Genomic DNA, 15,123 nt, shown 5'->3' on the forward strand with positions numbered 1-15,123 from the left:
ACCCTCATTTGGTAGTGTGTGTCCCCATTCTTGGGTTCACTTGGTGCTAATTTCTACTCCCATCTGAATGGACACTGAACATGATTAACTGAACTGAACATGGGCTGAGTTACTAAATTCTGTTGACTGAAGGAACACTACTGATTTTAGATAACTGACTGAATTCATGAGATCTTGGATATTTCGTGAGTCATACGACTGTCTGAAGTCTTAAGAATCATAGCTTGACTGAGAGTATCGTGAAAACATGACATGAATTTAGTCACACAACTAATGTTTCGGGTATAAGTACCCCAAGGACTCGATGGAAGGAAACTGACTTAGCATAACTTGAACACATGACTAATATCATAATTCATAATACTTTTATTGAAACATTTCATCGAACATGTAATAGGTATAAACTTGTACATATATGGGGATTTCATGATATCATGCTAGTTAGGTATTTTCTTTCATCTAGGCATTTGATCAAACATAGTGTCAGCATGAGACATGTAAACAACATTGTACAACAATTAAACATCATGGTACAATCTAATGAAATTATCACCCATCATGGATTAGAAATCAATTTATTATTTATCAACATGAACAAGAGCAGCCCAATCATGAAATCATAAAGAAAATCCATAACTTGGAGTTGGAAAAAGGGATTCTTGTACTTCATGGACGAAAAGAGTCCATGAATAAACACTATGCATACCTTAGTTCGTGATTTCGTGAATATTAACGGTGAAACTTTCTTGAATTTGAATCCCCAATAGAAACCCTAGCTTGTTTTTGAGAGAAACTTGAGAGAAACTAGTATAATTTGGGTGAAGAATGGGTAAATCACGTGTTATTGGGTTTAAATAGGGGTAGGAAGTTGACACGTTTAACCCTTGGATGCGTTAATTAAAATTATAAAAATTTCCCAAACTGGACCCTTAGCGCGACGCGACACTATCGCATCGTGTCACTGGAATTTGACAATTGAGAAACTAGGCAATGGCGCGACGTGGAGCCATCACATTGTCACTTCATTTGCGACCTGGAAGTTTGGCGCGACGTGAGGGAAATCGCGCCGAGACACTAGAAAGAGGAAAGATTCTGAATTTGAGCCCTTGAGCGATGTGCCATAATTACAGACCCCTACTGGAATTTTCCAAATGCCATTTTATCTTGTGGCGCGGTGCGCCACCGACTAATATGGCATTGTTTTACGACGGAAACTTGAAATAGTCGTAAGTTTTGACTCGGTCATCGGATTTGGGTGAATCTTATATTGATGAAAAGCTTATTGAATTTTCCGCACGACACACAGTGAAAATCTTGATTATTCCTCATGGAATAATCATCATTCAATTTAGAAGATAATGCTAGGCATTCTTGGGACGAAATTAGCTAGGAAAAATTTAGGGTATTACAATATCTCTCCCTTGGGAATATTCATCCTCGAATGAGGCTGAGAGAGGGGAAAAACATAGACTGACGTGTATACTGAAGATGAACAACTGGAACATGATCTCATGACTGACATGACTGATAACCGAATATATCATACTGAACATGCTTATCTGATGCATGTGTAACTGATCCATGAATGCATGACCGAGTGTTCTGATCAACTAAGTTTCTCACAATGAGAATGCATGTCTAACGTATAATTATATAACTGAACTGATACATGAATGCATGACTGAGTATGTGGTGGTATTTGATACCAAGTTTATAATGGGAACATGACTATGGAACTGGATACCAAGTTTGTGATGACCACTGAACATGAAACTGAGTAAGCTTAAGGAGAACTGTTACCTTGATCTTGATCTGAGTTGGTGGGGAAGAGGTGAGAATACTTGGTACCCATGTCTGCTTCTGCTTTCCAAGTAGCTCCCTCAACGGACAGATTTCGCCAAAGTACATTAACTAGAGGGACTTTTTTGTTCCTCAATCTACGAGTCTGATAGTCCAGGATTTCAACTGGAATCTCTTCATAAGAGAGGTTCTTCTGAACATCTATGCTCTAAATAGGGACTATGACTGATGGGTCACCTATGCACTTCTTGAGCAAAGAGACATGGAAGACTGGATGAACCGAAGCTAGATTTGAAGGCAATTCGAGCTCATAAGCTACATTGCCAAAGCAACTGAGAACCTTGAAGGGACTGACATATCGGGGATTGAGCTTTCCCTCCTTGCCGAATCTTTTCACTCCCTTTATGGGAGAGATCTTAAGGTATACATAATCGCCAATCTCGAACTCGAGATCCTTTCTACAAACATCTACATAAGACTTTTGTCAGCTCTGAGAAGCCCAGAGTCTTTCTCTGATTATCTGGACTTTCTTTAAGGTGTAGAATACTAAGTCAGGCCCTATGATTGAGGCCTCACTAACTTCAAACCAACCAACAGGAGATCTACATCTCTTACCATAGAGAGCTTCGAATGGAGCCATTTGAATACTGGAATGATAGCAATTGTTGTATGCAAACTCAATCAAAGGCAAGTGGTCATTCCAATTGCCCTTGAAATCAATTGTACACGCCCTTAGCATATCTTCTAGAGTCTGAATGATCCTTTCTGCTTGACCATCTGTCTGAGGATGAAAGGCTATACTGAGATGAACTTGGGTACGAAGACCCTTTTGGAATGCTTTCCAGAAATGAGAGGTAAACTGGGTACCTCTGTCTAAGATAATGGATAACGGAGCATCGTGCAATCTAACAAACTCTCTGATGTATAGTTTGGCGTAATCCTTGGCTGAATAAGAGGTATGAACTGGAAGAAAGTGAGATAATTTGGTCATTTTGATTACGATGACCCAAACTGAATCATGCTGATGATAAGTTCGAGGCAAACCCTTCACGAAGTCTATATTCACTTTTTCCCACTTCCAAGTAGGAATAATGAACTCCTGCATAAGACTACAAGGCTTCTGATGCTCTATCTTAACCTGCTGACATGTAGAACACTTAGCCACAAACTCTACAATATCTCTCTTCATCCCACTCTACCAATAGACTTCTCGTAAGTCGTGGTATATCTTAGTGGCCCCTAGATGAATAGAGTAGCGCGCACCATGCGCTTCTGCAAGAATTCGAAGCCTTAAGTCATCTACACCTGGAACACAGAAATGACCCTGACAACGAAGAAAACTATCTCCCCCTTGGGAGAAAACCTCTATTTTTTGATTCTTGATTGACTCTTTCAACTTAACAAGGCTGGGATCTCTATCTTGTTTTTATTTCACCTTGAAGAGTAGAGATGATTCTGAGTTACCCTGAACACATATACCATCCTCTGAAGAGTCGACTAAGAGAACGCCTAGTTGGCAAGCTGATAGACTTCCTGGGCTAACTTCTTCTTACTATTCTCAATGTGAGAAACACTACCCATAGACAGTCTTCTGAGAGTGTCAGCCACTACATTGGCCTTGCTCGGATGATAAAGGACACTCATGTTATAATCTTTTAACAGCTCTAACCACCTTCTCTGACAAAGATTAAGATCTTTTTGAGAAAAGACATACTGAAGGCTCTTATGATTTGTGAAGACGTCTATATGAACTCCGTAGAGATAATGCCTCCAAATCTTCAAGGCAGAAACTACGGCTGCTAGCTCAAGTTCATGAGTAAGATAATTCTTCTCATGAGGTTTAAGCTGTCTGGAAGCGTAGGCTATCACTTTACCATACTGCATTAGGACACAACCTAAACCCACTCTGAATGCATCACAATATACTACGAACCCCTTTGAACTATTTGGAAGATCTAAGACTAGAGCGGAGGTAAGTCGAGTCTTTAACTCCTGAAAACTCTTCTCGTAAGGATCTGGCCACTAAAACTTGACTTTCTTCTGAGTCAACTTGGACATAGGGGATGCAATAAAGAAAATCCTTCAATAAACCATCTGTAATAGCCAGCCAAACCCAAGAAACTTTCGATATCTGATGGAGAGACAGGGCGAGGCCAATTTTTTACTGCTTCAGTCTTTTGAGGATCTACTCTAATGCCATCACTATAAATGATATGGCCAAGGAATGGTACCGACCTTAGCCAAAATTCGCACTTACTGAATTAGGTGAATAACTGGTGATCTTTGAAAGTCTGAAGTACTGTTCTTAGATGGTCTGCATAATTGCACTCACTACGGGAATAAATCAGAATATCATCTATAAAGACTATGATAAACAAGTCTAAGTACTGCTTGAACACACGGTTCATCAAGTCCATGAAAGCGACTGGGCCATTAGTAAGACCAAAGGACATAACTAGAAATTCGAAGTGACCATACCGAGTACGAAAAGCTATTTTTGGGATATCACATTCTCTAACTCTGAGCTGATGATAGATGGATCTGAGGTCTATCTTGGACAAATAACTGGCACCCTGAAGTTGGTCAAATAAGTCATCAATTCTGGGAAGAGGATATTTGTTCTTGACCGTGACTTTATTGAGTTGACAGTAGTCTATACACATTCTGAGAGAACCGTCTTTCTTGCCCAGGAATAAGACTGGTGTGCCCCACGGGGAAATACTGGGTCTGATGAATCCCTTATATATGAGATCCTTCAACTGTTCTTTCAATTCTCTGAGTTCTGCTAGTGCCATTATGTATGGCAGAATAAAGATAGGTTGAGTGTCTGGAAGAAGATCAATATTAAAGTCTATTTCTCTTTTGGGAGGAATCCCTAGAAGATCTTCGGGAAAGACATCTGAATATTTATTTACAACTAGAACTGATTCAAGACTGGGAGTCTCAGAACTGGAATCCTTAACATGAACAAGATGATAGACACATCCCTTAGATATCATTTTCCTTGCCCAAAGGTAGGAAACAAGCTGACCCCTGAAAGCAGATACACTACCCTTCCACTCTAGAATGGGTTCATTCGAAAACTGAAACTTAACTATTTTATTTCTGTAGTCGACTGTGGCATAGCAGGAATGAAGCCAATTCATGTTGAGAATGATATCAAAATTAGTCATCTCTAATTCGACCAAGTCTACTGAAGTGACTTTCTTAAATATCATAACTAGGCAGTTACTGTATACCCGTCGGGCTATGATGGTTTTACCCACTGGGGTAGAGACTGAAAAGGGCTTCGCTAGAATTTCGGGATTGATTCCGAAATCAGCTACTATATAAGGAGTAACAAAAGACAAAGAAGCTCCTAGATCTAACAAAGCAAAAATATGCACATGAAAGATCTATAACGTACCAGTAACTATATCAGGAAAATTTTCCTGATCATGTCGTGTCTGAAGAGTATAGAGACAATTTGGGCGTAGCCCACTAGTAGCACTGAAAGTGGTCCCCTGCTAATTTGGATGACCGGATTGAGCTGAAGAGCGAAGATGACTATGATAACCTGACTGAGGGCAGTCCCTGACTTTGTGTCTTGGCTTGCCACAACTAAAATAGACATCACTGCCCGCTCTGCACACACCCTTATGGTTCTTACCACAAATCTGACAAAGAGGATTTGTTCGGGTACTGCTAACACTGCCCTGGGTTTTAGAGCCTGGCGCTCTATCTTTGTTACCCTCTCTGAACTTAGGAACTGGAGAACTAGATGTAGAGTGAGCTGGAACTAATGGCTTAGGATGAAACTGAGAACGGTTTCCTCCTTCTAATTTAGACTGAGCAAAGTTCAAACTACCTATCTTTGCTCTCTTATTCTGCTTCTCCCTTATCTTGATCTTTTGCTCCTCTATCTGCTGAGTATAGGTCATAGGTCTGGCTAAGGTCATGTAACTACTTAACATGGTGGATCTGCACTCATTAACCACGCTATCATTTGCCCTTGAGATGAACTTACTCATCCTTGCCCTGCTATCTGCAACCACATAAGGGGCATATCTGGCTAATTGAGTAAACTTGAGAGAATACTCGTTCACTGTCATATTTTCGTGCCTGAGGTTGATGAATTATAAAACCTTGGCTTCTCTAAGCTCTAGAGGAAAGAATCTATCAAGGAAAGCTGAAGCAAACTCCTCCCACTCAACTGACCCTGCATCGTTTGCCCTTTCTGACTTCTACTATTTGAACAAAGTCTAAGCAATATCCTGCAACTGATATGCAGCTACCTCAACACTCTCAATAGTAGTCACCCCCATAATGTCTGTCACCTTCTAAACTCAATCTAGAAATTTCTGAAGGTCCTCATCTGTCTTAAGACCCAAGAAAGATTGGAAGATTTATTCGGGTGAAGTCCCAAATCCTAGCTGCAACTGAATTGGCCACTGGGTTGGCCGAAACGATAGCTGGTCATTCATTATAGGCATCTACCAACTGAGCAAGAGTGGTAAATACGGTCTTGAACTCTGCATGAGAAAAATGGTCGCCCAATGGTTCTTCGGGATGAGGGACTGACTGATTGCTTCTCTTGGGAGGCATATTCTGAAATAAAGAGAAAAAGTGGATTAGACTGAGAGATTGACTTGAGATTATGATCACTGGCACGACATGAATATTAAAAGAGGAGAAACTATTCCTAAAGCATCTCATAGCCTCTTGCACATAAATGTGACGCGCAACACACCCATGTACAAGATTCTACTTGATGCGGCTTTCAGACTTCCTAGGACTCTATTGAACCTTAGGCTCTGATACCAAGTTTGTAATACCCTGAATCTAGTACTCAGAATGCTACACGGTGTTCATGACCCTGAAGGACTACAGGCTAACCCATGAGTGATATCTGTACCTAAACACTACATAATATAAAATAATAATGCGGAAACATGCACTGCAAGGCCATAAGGTTCAATACTAAACATGAACTGAATAATATAACATCTTAGTGGGGTAATAGAATACCCAAAACAAAACTAAAAATATTGAAGTTTGAAATCTAATCTATGTATAGTCTGAAAAGCCTCTAAACATGAATGAAACTATATGAATAATCTGAATAGGGAGTTGATGGGACATGTCCCCAACAAACTCTGTCTAATAAACTAGATAATGAGATAATAAAAAAATAATCATCCTGTCTTCGAAGGATGAGGACTCACTTCTACTCGGACTACTGAAATTGGGATCTACTGCTGATCTGGAGCTCGTGTGAACCTATGGTATAAGAACACCATAGCGCGAATACGTTAGTATGATTGAATATACCGGTATGCATGTGAGGTAGGCTAAATGCATGGGGTTCATATGCATGAACAGTAATAACTAACTGACTATCATGAGCGTGAGAATACATGCATGCGACATAATAACTGACACTAATACCGTGAATATATGATTTATGAATCTAAATACTGATAGCATGAATGACTGTAGCTAACAGTCCTGAATTTGATGGAACTTTCTAAATTTCTTACTATATCTGAGTTGACTGTATGGCAATTCTGAAATCTGAAGAACTATCTGAGTTCTTTTACTGAGATTGACACTGAAACTGTGGGAATTAGTCATCTAACTGACATGCCCCAAATAAAGCAATATAGTTGAGTTGGGATCCAATCTGTAACCCTAATTGGAAGGGTGTCAATACCGCACCACCGGTAAGGAAAAGCTATGGGTGACCCTTACCTAATAGTGTCCCCAAAACAAGAATGGTGGGCCCCTTATCTGACAGTGCTTATCCACCTCATCAACCCTCATTGGATTGTATTGACGTTTCAATCTATGCTGGCTACATAGTTCTTGAATGCAAGGATGGCTTCTAAGGTCTAAGGATCACACCCTCATCTGGTAGTGTGTGTCCCCATCCTTGGGTTGGCTCGGTGCTAATTTTTACTCCCATATAAATATACACTGAACATGATTAACTGAACTGAACATGGGCTAAGTTATTGAATTCTATTGACTGACGGAATACTATTGATATCTGATTGAATTCATGAGATCATGGATATTTCCTGAGTTATACGACTGTTTGAAGTCTAAGAATCATAGACTGACTGAGAGTATCATGAAAACATGACATGGCTCTAGGCACACAACTAATGTTTTGGGTACAAGTACCTCTAGGACTCGATGGAAGGAAACTGACTTAGCATAACTTGAACACATGACTAATATCATAATTCATAATACTTTTATTGAAACATTTCATCGAACATGTAATAGGCATAAACTTGTACATATATGGGGATTTCATGATATCATGCTAGTTAGGTATTTTCTTTCATCTAGGCATTTGATCAAACATATTGTCAGCATGAGACATGTAAACAACATTGTACAACAATTAAACATCATGGTTCTATCGAATTTCATCATTCAACAGTTTAGTCATAGGGTTGCATGAATCTAGGTCTATAATAATTAAACCCATATAGAAATTATCACCCAACATGGATTAGAAATCAATTCCTCATTTATCAACATGAACAAGAGCAGCCCAATCATGAAATCATAAAGAAAATTCATAACTTGGAATTGGGAAAAGGGATTCTTGGACTTCATGGACGAAAGGAGTCCATAAATGAACACTATGTGTTGACACATAATTTTTGTCCTCCACGACTAAATTTAATCCTGAGTTTCTTCAGTTTTTAATAAACCAAAATAATTATTTCATCCAAATAAAAAAAAACTTAAAAATATTTTTCGTACGTGATTTTGTCATTTTAAATAGCGATTATATACTATCGTGTTCAGTTATACGAGATTATATAATTCGTTACTTAAATATTTATTTTACAAAATATCAGATTTAATTAAGGCTTATCTTGAAAATAAATTCAAATGATTAAATCTTAATTTAAATATAATTTATTCTCAAAAATATTTTGTTTGGATAAATATGCATTTATTTTATTAAATCAAGAAGCTCGGGATTAAAAAAAAGTATTAATTCTTATCTAATTTTAATTTCATTTTGCCAATCTATTAGATTTGACCATAATTGAAAATTGGTCATAATTGCATTGCAATTCGTCAATTAGTTTGGTCAAAATAAATAAATATGACTAAATTTTATATTCCAATTGGGGTTATATTTTAAATAACCCCAAAATTCTCAAGAACTCTCATAACTTTTAATCAATTTCCACCAAAAAATAAATTCAAATTGTATTATTTCCTCAACTTTGTCCTTTTTCAATTTTGAAATTCAAAGATTGTACTACATTGTACTATTTCCCCCACATTATCTTCCACCTCGCTTTATCTTTAATTTTTATATTTCAAAACCCCCCTTAAATGCTTTTTCTCCCACATTGGTAGATGACAAGAAATAAATCCTATCCTTTCCTATAAATACTTTTCTCCCACATTGGTGGAAAAGGGAAAAAAATACCCCATTCTCTTCTATAAATACTACCACTATTTTGGTAGAGAGAGAAGAGAGAAGGAAGAAAAAAAAAGGCTAGAAAGGGGAAAAAAAATTCTTTGAGCAAAAATAGTTATTTTTATTTATTAAAAATTTTGTTTCATAAAGTTAATCGGCTAATCAAAATTTTTGAGTTGCCGGCGACGTTTTTTGGTGGTGGTTGATTCCAACAAAGCTCGTAGTCTCGTTTTGCTGCCCCTCAAAATGTAAACACACCTTCTTTTTTTCCTTTTTTAGTTTTTATTATCGTTTTTCATTTTTTTTCTTCTTCGTAGTTCGTAGATATAATTTTATTTATTGGGATTGTATGTTATAGATGGCCTTGAAGGCCCTAGGACATTGTGGTATCGATATTCTAATTATTTTCATGTTCATGATATAAAAATGAGCTAGCAATAGTTGTATGTGCCTTTTTTGACTTTATTCTTTGATTATTTTAGATAAAGTTTCAATCTTTGCTTAAAAGATGTATTTATGCTTTTTTTAAACTCATTGTTGTTGGATACATTTGTTTTTAGTATGTAAAGTTATTTTCTTTATGTTTAGAAGAATAGTTAATGTTGAATGTTTTGCCTTTTCACCTTATTCTTTGATTATTTGAATAAAGTTTAGATCTTTACTTGAAAAATGGTATCCATGTCTTGTTTAAACTTATTGTTGGTAGATATATTTGTTTTTAACATGTAAAGTTATTTCCTTTATGTTGAAAAGAATAGATAATATTGATTGTTTCTCTTTTTTTACTTTATTCTTTGATTATTTTGGATAAAGTTTAGATTTTTATTTGAAAAACAATACCCATGTCTTGTTTAAACTTATTGTTGGTAGATATATTTTTTTTAGCATGTAAAGTTGTTTATTTTATGTTGGAAGAATAATTATTATTATTTGTTGCGCCTTAATAAAAATAGTAATTAGTTAAGTCAAGAATTTGTCATTTGCCTACTAATTATTTTAATGGATTTCAAAACCCTCATATAAGATATGACGTGCTAGCTTTATTTTTCATCCAAGATGTTTATTCTTCTTTTTTCGCATGTTGTCTTTTCTAAATGATAAGAAAGTTTGAACTTTTGCGGTTAAATAAAATTATTTGGATATTTTTGACTCATACATAGTATGATTGTGAAACTTTTGCTTTGCATTTTTTTATTTGTTGACTCTCATTCTTGTGCAAGTGTGCTTATTCTTGTCATTCAAAAATTGGTTCTTGATAGTTTCTTTTACTTTGAAATATGTCACTTTTATGCCTTGAACATATATTAATTTCTTTATCTTTTCTTTGTATGCAAAAAATATCTCGAGTCCAAATGGACTCCTCTCCTCTTACATTTCATAAAGGGTAAATGAGGCTCACCCCTTTGAGTCAAGTTCGAAGTTTAAACCTAAGGTCCACTACATGGCGTGCGGGTGCTAGAAGATAGACAAAGAAGGAAAATGGGTCAAAACCCATTGATGAGGTCACTAAAAGACTTGAAAAGTCTCAATTTTTATTATTGTCTTCTTTTTATTTATTCATTTAGTCATTTATTTATTCATTCATTTTGGCCTCGAAGCCAAAGTTGTATTTAATGCAAGTGGAGCAAGACTCAAGCCAAAGGCTCGAAAAATAGTTTTGAATAGGTGAAATGGGTTGGAAGCCCAACTAGACTAGGACAGGTCTCGTTGATTTGGGCCTAATGGCCTAAATCCTTTACTTTCTCCTCTCTTACCCTTTTATGTGTTTATTTGTTTTGTTTAGACTTAGTTAAAATTCCTACTAAGTCGCCTAAATCTATTTTACGCAAGTCTTTTTTTTTTTGAAAAAATTAAATCACTATTTCAACAAATTATTCTTTTTGAAGTTAATCAAAAGACGATTTTCAAACAGTCTAGATAATCGCAAGTTAGCGGACGTTTTAGGTGTCTAACACCTTCCTAAAACGTTAATAGGAACAACTTATCTAGAATCTCTAAATTAAAATGATTTTTCTGTTTTGAATCGTTTGAAGTAACTCTCTAAAGTTTTCTTAATTTCTTTTCCAAATTAAGTGGCGATTCTTTTCAAAAGTCAAAATTTTTGCAAAACAGAAATAGCGACTCTGCTGGGGATCTAACTAGGTTCTAACAAAATGTTTTATTTTGTCTTTGATTAACTGTTTATGTTTTTACGTGTTTTATCGCAGCTCATGGCATTTCTTGCATCTTATAAACTATTTTGGGGTTTCGTGGATGTCCTGACCCTTGTTTCAATTCCAAAATATGTTGGAAATACGAACAGCTTATCAGCATGTGAGTCGTCTGATGCTGTTTGTATTTTCAAACTAAACTCAAGTTGTCCGCTTGAGAACCAGTGTCCAAGCCCACTCTAGACGTCGAGGATAGAACGAAACAAAAACCCTATTTTAGGCATGTGTCTAGGATGACCCAATATTCGAGCGAGGTATTGGGCCCATTAGAAAACCTGCCCTGCGTCTATTGACCCTGAGTTGATTATAAACGAACCACATATATGTGTTGAAGAAAATGTATACCTGTATAATTCAATCCATTATCTTTTGGGGGTCGAGAAAAAGCTTGATTTGCTTACTTTTGTAAGAAGAATAGAAGCAAGATAAGCAAAAAATTGATCGATTTGGGAGGTTGCATCTAAGGAACAGTTTGAATGTCAATGGATGTCACCAATAAAGAAGTGGACGAAGCTAAGAAGGCAAAGGTTGATAGAAGAAGCACTCGGGAATTAGTATTTTCTATTCCCTGTGTGGGAACGTGTCTTTTTTCATGTTATTTTCCTTTCCCTAAAGATTGTATCCCTATTTTGTTATCATTTGTAAGCATTTATGCCCTTTTCGTGTCTATATAAGTTGGAGGCTTATGGATTGAATTTGAGGAATCATATATTTTCTTCAAAAATTGTTATGCCTGAACCCTTGGTTCAAAAGGGTCACCCCAGCTAGGATACGCGTTATTAGAATATTTTTTTTGTAATATAATTGTTTCATTTGCATATGTGCATATGTTTGAATCAGAGGCAAGTTTATCAACTATGTCCCATGGATGAATTTGGCTATGACTCAAATAACTCTATGTGGTTATTTCCTGTCAAATATTTTGCATTATTTATCGTATACGAAAACTAACACCTCTGCCTTCGAGTTGGTTTACTTTACAGATAATAGAAATTACTCCGTGTTGATATAAGTTGGAAGAACATCCCTACTTCACCTGATCAAAAGCGCATAAAATTCCATCCTCTGACCATCTTTCAAAAATGGCAGGAAATGGTGAAGAAAGCGCACTGACTATCTGGGATAATGTGATAGCAGAACAGAATGAAATGATTACGGAACTTGCAAGAAAGTTAGAAATGCTTCAGGAAGAAATAAATCACACTCGGTATTTGGCTAACTTGGCCATCATCGTCAATGCTCCCACTCCAAGAGGACATGGGACTCCACTCCAAATCCCTCCCCTCAGTACTCCGGGGACCAACCAACTAACATATCATCTAGCTCCGCTCCTCTATTTGTCCAAAACACTAATTGTGAAAATAATCCAGACGCCCACCATCCACAAAATCCATCCGCAACCCTGCAGAACCTGTTTTCGAATCCTTTCCTAAATCCTTAAAACACATTCTCAAATCAACAAAATGCATTCCCAAATCCGCAAGATTTACTCCCAAATCCACAAAATACGGCAAACTTACCTTTGAATCCACCAAATTTATTTCCAAATCCGCAAAACCCTTCTCATATTTTGCCAAACTACTTACAAGGCCCACATAACCTTCTCAATTTCCAAAATATTCTCTCCATTTACCAACTAAATTCCCTCCATCTGTAAAATCAAGCCTTTCTTTCAAATTCCCCTCAAGCCATCATATCCCCTAATATTTATGAACCCCTTCCTAACCCTTAGATGGACCATTATAAGGAGAAGGAGAAGGAATGAAGGGCCCAACATGAAAGGAATTTACTAGCCATGCAAGAAGAGATCATGAGGATCAAAGAGTCTCACGGGGCCAAGGACCACGACGGTTTGGGGTATGACGATTTGTGTGTTCACCCAGGAGTAGATCTACCAGAAGGATACAAGGTCCCTAAGTTTGAGATATTTGACGGTACCAGAAATCCAATGGCCCATCTAAGAAGGTACTGTGAGCAACTAGTAGGGATAGGGAAAAACGAGGCATTATTAATGCGCCTATTCAATCGAAGTTTGAATGGTGAAGCCTTGGAGTGGTTCATGTCTTAGGAGCTGAAAAGGTGGGCTGGTTGGAGGACATTGGCCAAGAGTTTCCTTGATCCGTTCGCATTCAACATTGAAATAGTCCCTGATCGGCATTTACTAGATCAGATTAAACAAAAGAGCATTGAGAGTTTTCGAGATTATGCTTTTCGTTGGAGAAAAGAAGATGCCAAAGTGCAGCCCCCATATCCGAGGAGGAAATGGTATCCGTGTTCTCTCGCGCTAAAAAAGGAGAATATTATACCAGGACAGTGTTCGCTATCAGAGCGACCTTTGCAGATTTGGTAAAAATAGGAGAGTCATTAGAGTATGGTATTCGGACAGGAAAAATTGCCAAAACCCCGACATCATCTGGAACTGCCATGTTTTCTAAGAAGAAGAAGGAATGGGTAGGTGGGGTTTCTGCCAATTCTATTACAAAATTGAAACAACGGTTCAATTCTAGATACGTTTTATCTTCCCCGCCATCACCTAACCTTCTGTACACATTGTACGTCCACCCCCAATACCAAACTCCACTCCCAAACATCCCACCATCATACCAACCTCCACAGCCAAATATCTTTTCCTAATACCCAGTTCCACCTTCAAATTATCAGTCTTATTTCCAAATTATTCCCCCAAATAGCCGAACAATTTCCAAACACCTCCAAATTACCACCAAGTACCCCCTCCTACAAATCTAAGCCCGTATATCCCCTAGCGTCCAAACCACAAAAATAAACCTCCCCAAAACTTCACCCCACTAGCTGAAAGTCGCACCCAATTGTTTGAAAGATTGAAGAATGCTGGTCATTTACAACCAATACAGCCAAAGACTGTCAATCCTAGCTCTTGGTTTTATCACCCTGATCAAAATTGTGCCTATCATTCAGGGGTAGCAGGGCATAGTACCGGGGATTGTCTTATCTTGAAACACAGAATCTAAGATCTAATTGATCAAAAGGTTATCACGCTCCAGGAACCGACTCCAAATGTTAGCAGTAATCCACTGCCCAACCATGGGGGATCTACAGTTAACATGATCAAAATAAAAGGCGAATGAGCATCTGGCAAGACCATTACTCAAGTGAACTCCGAAAAATACAAAAGGGCGGAAGAGGTAGGAAAGATAGAGAAAGCTGTAGCTGCCTTAAGTATTAGTGAGAAAGACCCATTTATAGTGATGATTGCACCGACTCAAGTGTACGCTCCCCCTCTAAAGAAGGAATTTATTGTGTAAACCGCCGCTGCCCAGGGGATGACGCGATTAGGACGATGTTACATCCATGAGGAATCGACTAACAAGAAAGATTCAGAGAAAAGACCAATTACTGAAGGAGAGGCTGAGGAATTTTAGAGGCGTACGCAACCAAAGAATTACTTAATTATCAAACACTTGGAGAAAATGCCAGCCTAAATCTTTGTCTTGGCACTATTATTGAGCTCGCAACACCACCGACAGGCTCTGTCAAAGGTCTTGGAGAAAGCGTATGTTCCTGCAGGAACGAGCGTTGAGAATTTGGCTGCGATGATAGGGAACGTTGTAGGGAACCATCGCATATCATTTAGTGACGAAGAGTTGCCGTTTGAACGAGCAATGCATAACAAAGCCATGAATGTCACCTTCATTTGTC

This window comes from Capsicum annuum, chromosome 10 (assembly GCF_002878395.1).
Source record: "Capsicum annuum cultivar UCD-10X-F1 chromosome 10, UCD10Xv1.1, whole genome shotgun sequence".
Lineage (NCBI taxonomy): Eukaryota > Viridiplantae > Streptophyta > Magnoliopsida > Solanales > Solanaceae > Capsicum > Capsicum annuum.